The sequence below is a fragment of the Microcaecilia unicolor genome, chromosome 10, assembly GCF_901765095.1.
Source record: "Microcaecilia unicolor chromosome 10, aMicUni1.1, whole genome shotgun sequence".
NCBI lineage: Eukaryota > Metazoa > Chordata > Amphibia > Gymnophiona > Siphonopidae > Microcaecilia > Microcaecilia unicolor.
This window is the reverse complement of record NC_044040.1, coordinates 172,299,717-172,315,162: the sequence shown is the minus strand read 5'-3', so window position 1 is coordinate 172,315,162 and position 15,446 is coordinate 172,299,717. Positions and strand designations below refer to the sequence as shown.

Below are 15,446 nucleotides of genomic sequence, written 5' to 3'. Positions count from 1 at the left end.
AGAAGTTCTTAAAAAATTAGAAAACAAACAAAGTCAAGCATCTATTGCTAAAGAATATGGTGTCAATCCCAGTCAAATTTCACGTGTCTTGAAGCAGAAAGACCAGCTTCTGGAAGACTGGCAAAACAATACAAATCCACAACAGAAACAAAAACGGGCGGGAAAAGCTGAGGAGGTAGAAGATGCTCTTCTTCGGTGGTTTTCTCGAGTCAGGAGCACACAGTTTCCTGTCAGTGGTCCACTGCTTATGGAGAAAGCTAACCAGCTAGCTGAAAGTCTTGGACTAACTGAATTCAAAGCCACTGTTGGATGGTTGGAAAGATGGAAGGAGAGGAACAGCTTAAAATTCAAGAAACAGCATGGTGAGAAACAAGACGTTGATGACTTTGGTGCTGAAAATTGGGTTGTTTCAGTTCTTCCTACCATCTTGAACGAGTTTGCACCTCGTGACATTTTCAATGCTCACGAAAATGGTCTCTACTGGCGAGCGATTCCTGATGGAACACTTGCACTCAAACATGCCAAAACTACTGGAGGTAAAACATCGAAGGACCGACTGACAATCCTCCTTTGCTGCAATATGGATGGGAGTGAGAAGTTGGAACCCCTTGTCATTGGAAAGAGCAAACAGCCCCGTTGCTTCAAGGAAGTTAAGCGACTTCCTGTGTCATACGAGGCTAACGCAAATTCATGGATGACTGGGGAAATTTGGACGTGGCTAAAGAAGTTAGACACTACAATGCGGGCACAAAAGCGTCAGATTTTGCTGCTTTGTGATAATTGTGCTGCACACAGGGATGATGTCAGGCTGTTTAACGTCAAGGTGGTCTTCCTGCCACCAAACACTACCTCTCTGATCCAACCTATGGATCAGGGCATAATAGCCAATTTCAAACAACATTATTGGGCTCTTGTGCTACGTTGTCTGATGAGCGTTATGGATGACCAGACTGGCAAGGATAAACGTGCTGTTGAACTGGCTCGTAATCTATCACTGTTGGATTCCCTACATATGCAGAAAGAAGCCTGGAATCATGTTACACAGGCAACCATTGTGAACCGCTACAAGCGGGCAAGCTTTGTTAAGGATGCGGAGAGGGACGAAACAGATCCAGCTGTTGCAAACGCGTCAGATGAAGAGGTTATTGACATCCCAGCCAGTGTTACTGCAGAGGAGTTCCATCGCTACATAGCTGTTGATTACAATCTACAAACAGCTGAAGACAGCACTGAAGACAGGCAACAACGGCTGATGATGGAACAGATGAAGAAATGAGCAGCGAGGCACATGCTGATGAAATTCAACAACCTCCTCCTGTCACTTTTGCAAGAGCGCTGGAGAGTCTCAACACCGTGCGGGCCTATCTGGAGACCACTGGATGTCAGTGCTATGACAGTTTTTACCGTCTGGCAGACGTGGTCTATGGAACTCAAAGACCCAAGAGTGTACAGAGGACTATAACTGATTACTTCAAGTAAGCCTAATGTCAGTTAACTGAGACTGTATACTCTACGTACAATAATAAACAGTACTGTACATATGTTTATCAGATAGCAAGCTTCTTTGGGTCACAACGGTTAAGTGCATGCAATGAAGATACATACCTGTAGCAGGTATTCTCCGAGGACAGCAGGCTGATTATTCTCAACATTGGGTCATCGTCCACGACGGCCCAGGAGACCAGAAAAAAACTTGAGAGCAAACGAAGAAGTCTCTGGAACGCTCTGTCGCATGGGCTGAGCACACCACGCATGCGTGAACGGCTTCCCGCCCGCGGCACGAGCGTGAGTCTCTCAGTTTAATAAAAAAGCAAACCAGAAACAAGAACAACTCCAAGGGGAGGAGGGCGGGTATTTGAGAATAATCAGCCTGCTGTCATCGGAGAATACCTGCTACAGGTATGTATCTTCATTTTCTTCAAGGACAAGCAGGCTGATAATTCTCACCATTGGGGTATCCCTAGGCCCCAGTCTCACTCAAAACAATGAACATTGGTCAATTGGGCCTCGCAACGGCAAGGACATGACAGAGATTAACCTGAAAAGAAATACAACTAGGTGAGAGTGCAGCCTGGAACAGAACATAAATGTGCCTAGGAGGGTGGAGTTGGATTCTAAACCCTGAACAGATTCTGCAGCACCGACTGCCCAAACCCACTGTCGCATCGGGACTCCTGCTGAAGGCAGTAGTGAGATATGAATGTGTGAACAGATTACCACGTTGCAGCCTTGCAAATCTCCTCAATGGAGGCTGACTTTAAGTGAGCCACTGACGCAGCCATGGCTCTAACACTGTGAGCCGTGACAAGGCCCTACAGAGTCAGCCCAGCTTGGACGTAAGTGAAGGAAATGCAATCTGCTAGCCAATTAGAGATGGTGCATTTTCCGATGGCAACTCCCCTCCTGTTGGGATCAAAAGAAATAAACAACTGGGCGGACTGTCTATAGGGCTTAGTCTGCTCCACGTAAAAGGCCAGTGCTCTCTTACAGTCCAAGGTGTGCAACTTGTCTTCACCAGGGCGGGTATGAGGACGGGAAAAGAATGTTGGCAAGACAATTGATTAGTTCAGATGGAACTCCGACACCACCTTCGGCAAGAACTTAGGGTGAGTGCGGAGGACTACTCTGTTATGATGAAACTTGATATAAGGTGCATGCACTACCAGGGCTTGGAGCTCACTGACTCTATGAGCTGAAGTAACAGCCACCAAGAAAATGACCTTCCGGGTCAAGTACTTCAGATGGTAGGAATTCAGTGGCTCAAAAGCTTTCATTAGCTGGGTGAGAATGACGTTGAGATCCCATGACACTGGTGGAGGTTTGACTGGGGGCTTTGACAAAAGCAAACCTCTCATGAAACGAGCTACTAAAGGCTGTCCAGAGATAGGCTGACCTTCTACACATTGATGGTAAGCACTGATTGCACTAAGGTGAACCCTTACGGAGTTGGTCTTGAGAGCAGACTATGGTAAGTGTAGAAGGTATTCAAGCAGGGTCCGTGTAGGACTAGAAAAAGGATCTAGGGCCTTGCTGTCACACCAGACGGCAAACCTCCTCCATTTGAAAGAATAACACCTTTTTGTGGAATCTTTTCTGGAAGCAAGCAAGACTCGAGAGACACCCTCTGAAAGACCTAAAGAGGCCACCTCTAAGCTCTCAACATCCAGGCTGTGAGACCCAGAGACTGGAGGTTGGGATGTAGAAGTGACCCCTCGTTCTGGGTGATGAGAGTTGGAAAACACTCCAATCTCCATGGTTCTTTGGAGGACAACTCCAGAAGAAGAGGGAACCAGATCTGACGGGACCAAAAGGGCGCAATCAGAATCATGGTTCCACAGTCTTGCTTGAGTTTCAGTAAAGTCTTCCCTACTAGAGGTATGGGAGGATACACATACAGAAGGCCTGTCCCCCAATGAAGGAGAAATGCATCTGACGCTAGTCTGTCATGGGCCTGAAGTCTGGAACAGAATTGAGAGACTTTGTGATTGAACTGAGTGGCAAAACGATCCACCGAGGGGGTGCCCCACGCTCGGAAGATCTTGCGGACAACGTCCATGTTCAGTGACCACTCGTGAGGTTGCATGATCCTGCTCAACCTGTCGGCCAGACTGTTGTTTACATCTGCCAGATACGTGGCCTGGAGAAACATGCCGTGGTGGTGAGCCCAAAGCCACATCCGGACGCTAGGGTCCATTGAGCTGATCTCATATGTAGGCGTGCCATGGGAGTTACATGAACTGTGGAAGCCATGTGCTCTAAGAGTCTCAACATCTGCTGAGCTGTGATCTGTTGAGCCGAGGACACTAGGGCCAGGAGATTGTCTGCCCTTGCCTGGGGAAGATAAGCTCGAGACGTCTGTGTGTCCAACAGAGCTCCAAAGAACTCCAATTTTTGAACCGGAACAAGATGGGACTTGGGATAATTGATCACAAAGCCCAGAAGTTCCAGCACCCGAATAGTCATCCGCATGGACCGTAGAGCGCCTACCTCTGAGGTGCTCTTCACCAGCCAATCATCGAGAACAGGGAAGACATGCACTCCCAGTTTGCGTAGCGATGCTGCGACAACTGCCAGGCACTTTGTGAAAACCCTGGGCGCAGACGCGAGACCAAAGGGCAGTACACAATACTGAAAGTGCCGAGTTCCCAACCGAAATCACAGATACTTCCTGTGAGCTGGGAGTATCGAGATGTGGGTATAGGCGTCCTTTAAGTCCAGAGAGCATAGCCAATCTTTTTCCTGAATCATGGGAAGAAGGGTGCCTAGGGAAAACATCCTGAACTTTTCTTGGACTAGGAATTTGTTCAGGGCCCTTAGGTCTAAGATGGGACGCATCCCCTCTGTTTTCTTTTGCACAAGGAAGTGCCTGGAATAGAATCCCAGCCCTTCTTCCCCTGGTGGAACGGGTTCGACCGCACTGGCCTTTAGAAGTGCGGAGAGTTCCTCTGCGAGTACCTGCTTGTGCTGGGAGCTGAAGGACTGAGCTCCTGGTGGGCAATTTGGAGGCCTGGATTCCAGATTGAGAGTGTATCCTAACCAGACTATTTGAAGAACCCACCTGTCTGAGGTTATAAGAGGCCACCTTTGGTGAAAAAATATCAACCTCCCTCGACCGGCAAGCCATCCAGTACAGACACTTTTTCCGAGGCTATGCTGCACTGGAGCCAGTCAAAAGCCCGTCCCTTGCTTTTGCTGGAGAGCCCTAGGGGCCTTAGGCGCACGCCGATGACGGGAACGGGTGTGCTGGGACTGAGCCTGGACAGGTTGCCGAGAAGCAGGAGTGTACTAGAGAGTTGCACGGGGACAGAAATCTTACCCATCCCCGCCCGTCCCTGCTAGAATCTCACCCATCCCCACCCGTCCACACTGGAATCTTACCCATGCCCACCCATCCCCACAAAAATTTAATCCATTCCAACCCATCCCCCACCTGTCCATGCAAGAATTTAACCCATCCCCACCCATCCCCGCATGAATTTAATGGTACATAAAAGAAAATTCTGGTCAGCTCCCTCAGTCTCTCTCTGGATTTGAGCCACATCACTGTAGGCAAGGAAGGAAGGAATGGAAGCTGAAACTTAGAATACTCTGGTGTGCACATGTAAGATTTGTCTCTGATTTCTGGCACTGTGTGCTGAGAGGTCACCACATGCACGCGCCAGTAGGTCAGGTGACATCCGATGCTCTTGCCTGTGTCAGAGCTGAGGTCTGCGCATCAGCCCGGGAGCAAAGAGGATTAATTGTAACATAGTAAGTGACAGCAAATAAAGACCTGAACGGTCCATCAAGTCTGCCCAATAGTCACACTCATTATCAATTCATGATTAAATCAACGAGTGTGATATTATATACTTTCTTGCATGTTTCTGGAACATAGACCATAGAAGTCTATCTGGCCCTATACTTATGTTCCAGCTGCTGGAGTTCTCGCTGAAGCCCACTCCAGTCTATTCATCTTCTCATTTGTGGGATACAGACCGTAAAAATCTGTCCAGCACTGTCCTTATGTTCCAGCCACTGAAGTTGCTGTCTAAGCCCTTTCTAGCCCATCCTAAACCAGACAGCCATATATTAGACACAGACCATACAAGTCTGCCTGGTATTGGCCCTAGTTAATCACAGCCAGAGTCGCCATCTAAGCGTCACTTGACACATCCACACACATGCAGCCATTTAAGGTTAGGATTTTTATAACTTCCATTTTCTAATTAGAGATCCTCTGTGTTGATCCCAAGCCTTTTTGAATTCCATCATCATTTGTGTCTCTACCACCTCCTTAACGGAAGACTTTCCACATTTGTGCTATTAAGGCAAGGAGGAAGAGGAGGAGACAGCACTCAAGGTATTCAGTAGATGAGAGGCTGATGCAGTGCAGCTTACACTTCCACGGGAACCCTGCAGAACTGCTTCCATCCCCGCGGGAACCCCGCAGGACCTGCTTCCGTCCCCATGGGAACCCTGCAGAACTGCTTCCGTCCCCACGGGAACCCCGCAGGACCTGCTTCCGTCCCTGTGGGAATCCCGCGGGTTCCGCGGGATTCCCACGAACCCCGTTTCCCGTGCAGCTCTCTAGAGTGTACCTACGCCTGTTGTAGGAATAGGGAGCACTCTCTTCCCTCCAAAAAACCTCCTGGATGAGGAGGTGGTAGCAGAAGACGCCCGGCAGGAGAGAGAATCCATAGTGTCATGGTGCTTTTTGATCTGATCGATTATGTCCTCTACTTTTTCTCCAAAAAGATTATCCCCCCGGCAAGGAACATCCGCCATCCGCTGCTGGGTCTTATGATCCAGGTCAGAGACACGCATCCATAAGAGTCTGCGCATCACTATACCTTGAGCAGCTACTCGGGATGCCACATCAAAAATGCTGCTGCCTGACCACCTGGTGAAAAGGTTCGGCGAGCTCCAGAGGAAGTGCTTCAACCAAACTAGACAGTTGCTTCACCGAGTTCTGCAAGTGGATGCTCGTGTAGAGCTGGTAAATTTAGATCTTGGCGGCGAGCATAGCAGCCTGATACGTTCCCCCCCCCCCCCCCGCAAAAGAATCCAAGGTCCTAGACTCTCTGCCTGGGGGGCGCCTAGGCATAGTCTCTAGTACTCTTGGCTCTTCTGACAGCAGAGTCCAAAACCATGGAATCGTGAGGAAGTTGGGCCTTCACCATTACCGGTTCTCCATGGTCTCTGTACTGGGACTCGGATTTTTTGGGGACCACTGGATCAGAAAGAGGGAACGACCAATTTCACATAAGTACTTCCCTGAGCATATTATGCAAGGGGGCCGTTGCAACCTCAGCAGGCGGAGGATAATCCAAGACCTCGAGCATCTCGGCCCTGGCTCATCCACAACCTCCATAGGAAATGGAATGTACTTAGACATTTCCCGAACAAAAGATGAGAAAGAAAGACTCTCAGGTGGAGACATTCTTCTTTCAATTGGCGGAGTAGGATCAGAGGGAACCCCATATGACTCTTCCTCCAAAAAGTATCTGGGGGTCTTCCTCCTCTTCCCACGAGCGCTCATCATCGGTATTGGACAAAAGCTCCCTAAGAGCAGCCCGAATCTGAGCCTGTCTCGACGTCGAGGAATGATGACCTCATGGGGGATGTCGCGAAATCAACCCCTGTCTGGACTCCCGCGAAGCTTCCTCCACCGACGTCGAGGGGGAATCGACCCAGGTGGCGGCTGACGCCGATACTGCAAGCAGCACCGAAGACGGGAACCTCACCACAGGCAATGGCCCAGTTGCCGCTTCCGCAGTCGGTACAGAAGGCGCAAGCACCCCCGACAGATTGGTGCAGCAATTCCTCCAGAAGCTCTGGAAGAAGGGCTCTGATGCGCTCGTCAAGAGCTTCCATCAGAAAAGGCTGGGGGGGGGGCCGGTGCAGGAGTCGGTGGCAGAATCTGAGGGGGCTCGAGAGCCGGTACCAGGCTGCCAGATGACCAACGCATCGGCACTTCCTGTATGGAGGGTGAGCGATCCTCCCGGCGCCGACGCTTCTCAGGTGCCGACTCCCTCGGCTCCCCGGAGCTCTCGGTACCGTGCATGGAAGGAGAACGGTGATGGTGCTTCTTAGCCTTTGCTCGACGCCAGTCATCGAGACTCCTTGGTACCGAAGAGGACGTGGAATCCTCACGCCTCCTCGGGGCCGGGTCCGACAAAGGTCGGTCCTGGGGGGCCTGCATAGCAGTAGGCCTCGAGATATGTGGAGACCCACTTGATGCCTCACTGCTCCCAGCGCGATGCAGTCGTTCGGCAGCCATTACCTACACTCTCGATGTCACTGCTTCCCTCGATGTCAACGCCGCTGACCTTGGTACTGATGTCGATGCCGACGTTGAAGGACCGGACCGATCAGCAAAACGTTTCTCATGTTGAGCATCCCTAGCCACTTGGGTCCGTTTCTTCATCAAAAGACACAGCTTACAGGCAGCTGGTCGGGCCCAAGGCACTGGAGACACTATGAGTGGGGGTCTGTACCAGAGATGGTCTGGTTGCAGTGAGTACAACGTTTGAAGCCACTGGGAGTCCTCGAGGACATGGACGGAAAAACAGCGGCTGAGAAATTAAAAGACTTGATCGTGCCAAATAAAAGGCACAAAAAAGGAAAAAATGACCCGGCCGAGAAGCCTAAAGGGCGACCGCGATAAAAAGAGAAGGAAACTTAAAAAGGTGAAGAAAAAAATTAATTGAAAACTACTTTTTTTTATATTTGAGAAAAAATACTACAATGTAAAAGGAAAAGGAAAAAAGGGGAGCGGTAAACGCTGAGTCTAAGTCTCCTGAGCCGAAAAGAGTGCAAAGAAAAGACGTATCACTCCAGATCACGGATCAAAAGAACTGAGGGACTCACGCTCGTACCGTGGGCGGGAAGCCATTTGCGCATGCGCGGTGCGCTCAGCCCGCGCGACGGAGTGTTCCAGAGACTTCTTCGTTTGCTCTCAAGTTTTTTTCCGGTCTCCTGGGCCGTCGCGGATGACGACCCAATGATGAGAATTATCAGCCTGCTTGTCCTCAGAGAATCTGGTTAACTGAATGCATTTCTTTGGTCCCAGACCCTTGCACTTAAGCGGATTGCACTGTATATTATTTTTCCCCTGCTATGAACAGAAATGGTTAGTTCTTTTTCAATCTAACTTTATACTGAACTTTAAAAGGTTTTGTTCTGGATGGGTGGGGAGACACAAAAGGTGGGGGGGGGGTTGAGATGAGGGAGGGGTACTTTCTGTGGGTTTGTACAAAAATAGGACTCCTTTTGATAGTTTTTATGTTTCTTGTTTGTTGTTACTTAACAAAGAGCAATAAAAAATGGCTTTAGATCCATTTCACCCCCAGTTGTTCCTCTTTGAAGCTGTACCCATTGCCTCAACTGAGATAACTGCTTTGTCTTCATTCCCAGTGATCTCAAATGAGTTAGGTTTTCAGGATACCCGTAATAATATGCATGAGAGAGATTTCCATACAATGGAAGTAGTAAGCATATACATTTGTCTCATGTATATTCAATAGTTCACTCTTTATATGTACGAGTTTTATCTATCGTTTATTTTACTTTTTCATTAACATTTCTTATCAATATTCACTAATTGGGATTGACACTAATTGTGCATGTGTAGCATTAGCGAGAAGGCAGGCACTATTTCCTGAACACCAAAGGGGAGACTGGTCCGGCAGAAGCCACGGAATAAAGTATAAACTATAAGAGCTGAAGCCCCAGAAGACGCCAAATGGCAAAACGCGTAGGGCATTGACAAACTGGGAATTGACAAACTTTTCGAGCAATTTCAGCAACAACATAGGAACTCTACCTAATTGCAAAGACATGCGGTGAAGCAGTACAGACTTTTAAAGCGAGGATAGAGACATTTCTCTAACAACGAGGAGACATTATTCTTGAACTGCGCAGAACCAACGCGAAGGAACACCCATGCACCTACCAAAAGATCAACTAAAATGACATCAATCAGATAAGTGGTATTACATCAAGAAGATCACAAATATAGCGCTTATATCAAGAGACATTGGACTAGTGATTAATGAATAGTATCAGTAATAGCTGATTTATCATGATGTATGGAAATAAGACAAAATTTTTTGTAATTGTTGGAATGTTATTTGATTGGTAGCACAGGGTCCAGTCAGGAGTAGGCGGATGAGTGAGTGTATGAATGACTTGGGTATAAGAGTATAAGGCATGAAGCACTATCGATTTGAATATTGATAAGAAATATTAATGACAAAGTACATATAAAAAGTGAACTGTTACTAGAAGTAATATATTAAAACATTGTGTAATCAATTAGGTGTTGTAACTCAATAGATATTCAATGTATCCTGAAAACATGACCAATTGGCAGCCCTCAAGATATGAGAGTGAAGACCAAAACCTTAATCAGTTCCAAATATGTAAATGTAATAAGCCAACCAGTTACTGTCTTCTTTTCAGGAACATGACACATTCAATAATAATCAGAAACTTGAAGAAATAACATAATATAAACTTACTACATTCAACCATATGGAAATAAATCTTCCTAATACTGTCTGTCCAGAATCTCTTCAGCTTCTTCTAGCTGCTTCTGATCTCTTTTCCCCTCACCTCTTTCTCCCTGAAGCTGTGACGATTTGCTTGGCTCTCCGATGATTACCTGTTCAGAACAACAAAGGATTTCAGTTTTCATTACATAGAGATTTTGTATGTATTAAATTCATTGAACAAAAAATGGCTAAGCTCATCAATATACCCTGACTTAAAATAGCTATGATAGGGTGTCCAAGATGTCTCCCTAGGAAGACATGTATGTTGTTGCTTAGTGGATCTGATCTGGTTTTTGTCTTGCTACTGATTTCAACATTGGCGAAAAGGGAAGAATATTGCGGGTAGGAGTAGGACCTCTCCCTATGCAGGGCAGTGAATTTTCTTTCTGGTAGGCGGACTGACTTCCTTGTGATGCTAGAGTTAGCCTTGGCTGTAGCGCACAATGTATGGAGCAGCTTCTCAGGAGCTGATGGTAAGTGCACCCACCTCATCATCCTTGTGATCTTGAGCAAGTCACAAGTACCTGGCAGAATCCCGGGTCATATCTGTAGACCTGAACACAGGACTGGATTCTTGGAAGACCTTGGGAAAACTGGTTGCTCAAGTAAATTCATAAATGTTATTCACTTCTTTCACGAAGGCAGGAGGGCTTGTGTGCTGAATGCAGGTGAGATATTAGAGCCTTTCCCTTGTCTCTAATGAAACTAAACTGGGATGTGTTTTCACTCTACTGTTTGTATTTATTTTTTGATAGTACTGCTTATTGCTTCTGTAAACTAATTTGAGTGTTCCTATAGATTTTTGCAAAATGGTGACATCTTCAACCATCGGCATCTGCAAGCCAAAACAACAATCCATGATCTTTCGGCAGACAACTGTGCTCTTGCTGCATGAATTTCAACAGTTATTTGACAGCTTTGTATCATTATCTTAGCACTTTGAATGGACTGTGAATTTCAAAAAATCTGTGCCACAAACACAGGTCAGAGATACCAGCTTAACAACTAAATTCACAAGTTTTCTTAGCAGATTTTTAACTAATTTCATTAACATTGATGATGCAATTAGTGCCAGACTGGCTATGTTATTTATTTATTTAGATTTTGCTCACACCTTTTTCAGTAGTAGCTCAAGCTGAGTTACATTCAGGTACACTGGATATTTCTCTGTCCCAAGAGGGCTCACAATCTAAGTTTGTACCTGAGGCAATGGAGGGTTAAGTGACTTGCCCAAGATCACAAGGAGCAGCAGTGGGGTTTGAACTGGCCACCTCTGGATTTATCATTAGAACATTTGATGTAGCACTTTTGAGCAATGGGTATGTATGATGACTGTGGCAAAATCAATCATAAAACATTATCCTCATGATTCTTTCTTTATGGGGTATAGGTTCTGGATTTTATACCCTCAACACATCCAGTAGCTGTGATGCTGCCTCAGCAAAATTACCAATATCAGATGGGATGATAAAGTTCCTAACATCAAGTATTTTACTCAAGTAGTATGACAGGCATCAAGGCAATACCGAAAGCAGCTCAACTTTGTTGTGCTGGCTATTTTCTGCATTGGACCATCCGTATTCCCAAATGAGTTTTCTTTACTGTAATAGATGGGCCCAAGTTTGTGCTTCTTTTTTTTTTTTTTTTTTTTTGTAAGTGGGACCTCATGAGAGAAAAAAAAATGCTTAAAATGTTCAAAACACAAACATTTTCTTTATTATCTTTTAGGAGCCAATGTTTGTAAAAATACACTTACCCAAAATCATTCACCATTTAGTACACTGGCCTCTAGGACTACTTAGGGAATTTAAATATTTACAGCTTAGGACTGTTTAACCAGTACTGATTATTGTAACTTAATTTACTTGGGTTTCCCCAATGCTTTGATGTGGGTACTGCAGTTTTTAGAGAATGCAGCAAACCACTTAGGCCAAAATTCTATATATGGTGCAAAAAAAAAATCCGCTAAGCGCTATCCTCATTTTCAACTAAAGGAATAATTATAGAAATGAAAGGTAATTAATAAAAAGAAACCAAAACAATTACATACGCTTTTATACCCTTTGTTATACAAAACAAAAATTAGCTCAGTTTCCAAATATTGTCTTAACAAGGGCATAATCCTATATAATAATTCTCACCTCCAACGTTCTGACTTGCCTGGGACCGTGGCTCATTCCGAGTTAATCTGCTAGGCTCTGTAGATCAGGCTAACATCTCCGTAGCCATTATGATGTCAACTTCAGAACCCGGGGGGAAAAAAAAACATGCCTCACAGCTGAACCATGTCCAGAGGAGGGTCAGGGGGGTCGCTGGACATGGGTTGCTGGAAGGGGGGCAAGGGAGAAAGGAGGTTCGCTGGACATGGGTGGCTGCAGTGGGCACAGGAGGAGAGGAGGGTTGCTGGACATGGGTGGCTGCAGGGGGAGAGGAGGGTCACTGGACAATGGGTGGCTGCAGGGGAGCCGAAGAAAACCTTGCTAGCGCCCATTTCATTTGTGTCAGAAACGGGCCTTTTTTACTAGTATGTTAAATAAAACCCACCTGTGTCCAATACTAGCTGTTTTCTATAAAGTGAATTTTGAAGAAACTTCTAAACATGTCTAACAAAGAGCTGCCAACAGAACTCCAGGATATAATTATTCAAAAGGTATATAGATGGGGGCAGCATCATGTGAGGTGAAAACAATTTGGCAAATCAAAGACACTGCCTCACTCAGGGTGTCCCTCTAAAGTCAGCTGCAATGGGTTAAGGAAACTACTGAAAAAGGATCCTGTGAGACCTGTTACTTTCAAAGAACTACAAAGGTCACTGGCTGAGACTGGGGAACATGCTGACTGTTCAACAATTACTCCATGAACATGACCTGCATGGGAGGGTGGCAAGAAGAAAACAACTGCTGAAGCAAAATCATAGGATGTATTACATAACATCTGTAAAGAAACATTTGAGGGGGCAGTGAATGCAAATAAGAGAATGCTTTGGGGACTACTGTCTTTTAGCAAGGCAGCACACTCTGCTTGACTTTGGTCTGGATCCCCAGAGTTACTAGTACAATCTTTAGCAAATAACATAGGCTAGCCTGAATCCAGCCAAACCAAAGGTATAAGTCTGCAAGGTCCCAAGTTGAATTTGGCCTACTTGACTGTTGCAGTTCACATATACACGGTGGAAGCATAGACAACTGGGCATCACTGCTGCCCTGAACTTTTATACTTCCTGGACCATGCCCTGCTGGCTATGCCCCACCCATATCACTTCTCCCCTGTGAGTTTTAAGATGGCTCTGTCCTGTGAGGGAGTGGTAGCGTCCTACAGACTCCCTCACAGTGCCCTAGAAGGAAACAGTTAGATATTATTTTGTTTAAAGCATCTTAAGAAAATAGTCTTAAGATCCTTGTGTCTTCTCCTATCCTCCCTCCCAAACTCCAATTTACCCCCAGAACATTCCTTAATTTATAGCCTAGTATCCCAAATAAGAGGACAAGAGGGGAATTAACAATACAGATGTTTCTCAGCAAGGGATTAACCTTTAGCAACAGATTAATTCTAGGTTCTTTGCATTTCTTTGAGAAGCAAACATAAAATAATGGCATAAAATATATCCAATAATCTTAAGGGGCTTTATATTACTTTAAATATCCCTTACCAACTAATACACAGTCCAGCAATGAGATGGGGGTTGTTGACATGTTGGTGAGAGGTTATATATATGCATTTGGTGTAAAGAAATCCTGGTTCTCAGAGAATGAGTCTGATATCAGGAAGCTAGAGTAGCAGCCTTGGAGAAGTTAAGGTGGACACAGAGGTATATACAGTTCATCTCCAGTCTGACTGCCTCTGTGCTGCCATGGAGCAGCAATATCACTTTAAAAAAGATCATCACCTTGGGGTGGCAAAAAAGTGATCCTGTAGATAGGACCTACCCTCTAGGTGATACAATATCCTCTCGCATAGAGGACCCAGAATGGAAGAGTTAGGATGGCCATTGTAGCTGGCAATTCAGTCATTAGTATGTAGACAGTGGCTGGTGAGCATGAGGATCCACTTGGTAACCTGCCTGCCTGCTGCAAAAATGGCAGACTTTATAATGCGTTTAGACAGAATTTCAGTGCTAGGGAGAAGTTGGCTGTCTTGGTACATGTGGATACCAATGACATAGGAAAGTGTGGAAGAGAAGTTCTAAAAACTAAGTGTAGGCTTTTAGGTAGAAATCAGAAATCCAGAATTTCCAGGGTAGCATTCTCAGGAATTCTCCCAGTTCCACACACAGGATCTAAGATACAGGCAGAGAACTGGAGTCTCAATACCTGGACAAGATAATGTTATGGGCTCCACCTTTAACCAGGGTAGAATTGGGTTGCTAGCACTGGCACTAACTTTTATAAAGGATGTATAGCAGCTTGTAAACTAGAACACGGGGGAATGCTGATTGTCGCTCAGGAACACATGGTTCACAGTAAGGTGTCTTCAAGAGATACTGGCAAAATACATTTCATTACTATGCAAATACTATAAGTCGTGCTAAGGCCAAAAAATCACGGTAAAATAACCCCAGCTTTTTGCTCAAAAAAACCCCTCTTTATATCTACTTATTTACTGATAAGAAATTTGGATCATCGGAAGGATATAAAAAGGTAGTGGTTTATTACAGAGCAATACAAATAGTAAAAAAAGCAAAGATTATAAACAGTTCCTATACAATACTAATTCTTATGGTTCTTACTATTAATATAGGCCTGCTGACAGTAAGAACGGTGTCGTTGATTTAACATACACTTCAATTTCTAGTTAAAAAAAAAAAAACTAACTAAACCCAGGTGTAAATACGATTACAGAACTTAAACATATGTCAATAGAGTCTTCTCCATGATAACAGCCAGGGCTGGTCTTAGGCAAAGGCGACCAAGGCGGCCGCATTGGGCCCCGCGCTTAAGGGGGCCCCGCACGGTGCGCCTCAACTCTGCCTCTCTGAGCCCCGCTCGCTCGGACTGCATCATCATGATCCCGCGCTTGCTCCGGACCGTATCATCATGATCGCTCCGCTCCTGCCTACGGTGCCCCCCCCCCCCCGCTGAGCTCTCCGTCAGCTCCCGCCTCCCAGTCCCAGGACAACGACTGTTGCAGCGACGGCATGGCCCCGACAGACAGTTGCAGGCACGACGGCTCACCCCAGCTTTTCCCTTCCGCCTTCCCGCTCAATGTCACGCCTCCTTCTGATGAGGTATTTCCTGTTTCCGCAAGGGCGGGTGGGAGTCATTGAGCGGGAAGGGAAAAGGAGCTGCAGCGTGGTCGGAGGTGAGCCATCGCCTGCTGCCAGTGTGAGTGCGACTTAAAAAATAAAGAAACTTATGATTTATGCTTGTGACGGCAACTTCATCACTCAGGTAGAACAAACGATTAACCTTT

At 46.0% G+C, this 15,446-nt stretch overlaps 1 protein-coding gene across 1 annotated transcript in view; it reads right to left on the bottom strand.

Annotated features, from left to right (window-relative positions):
- ZBTB38 (zinc finger and BTB domain containing 38) overlaps window positions 1-15,446 on the bottom strand; it is an 89,879-nt gene that overhangs the window by 61,568 nt on the left and 12,865 nt on the right. The window contains exon 2 of the mRNA XM_030215702.1: window positions 10,005-10,147. The gene's annotated coding sequence lies outside the window, so the exon portion shown is untranslated. The remainder of the gene's footprint in view (window positions 1-10,004; window positions 10,148-15,446) is intronic.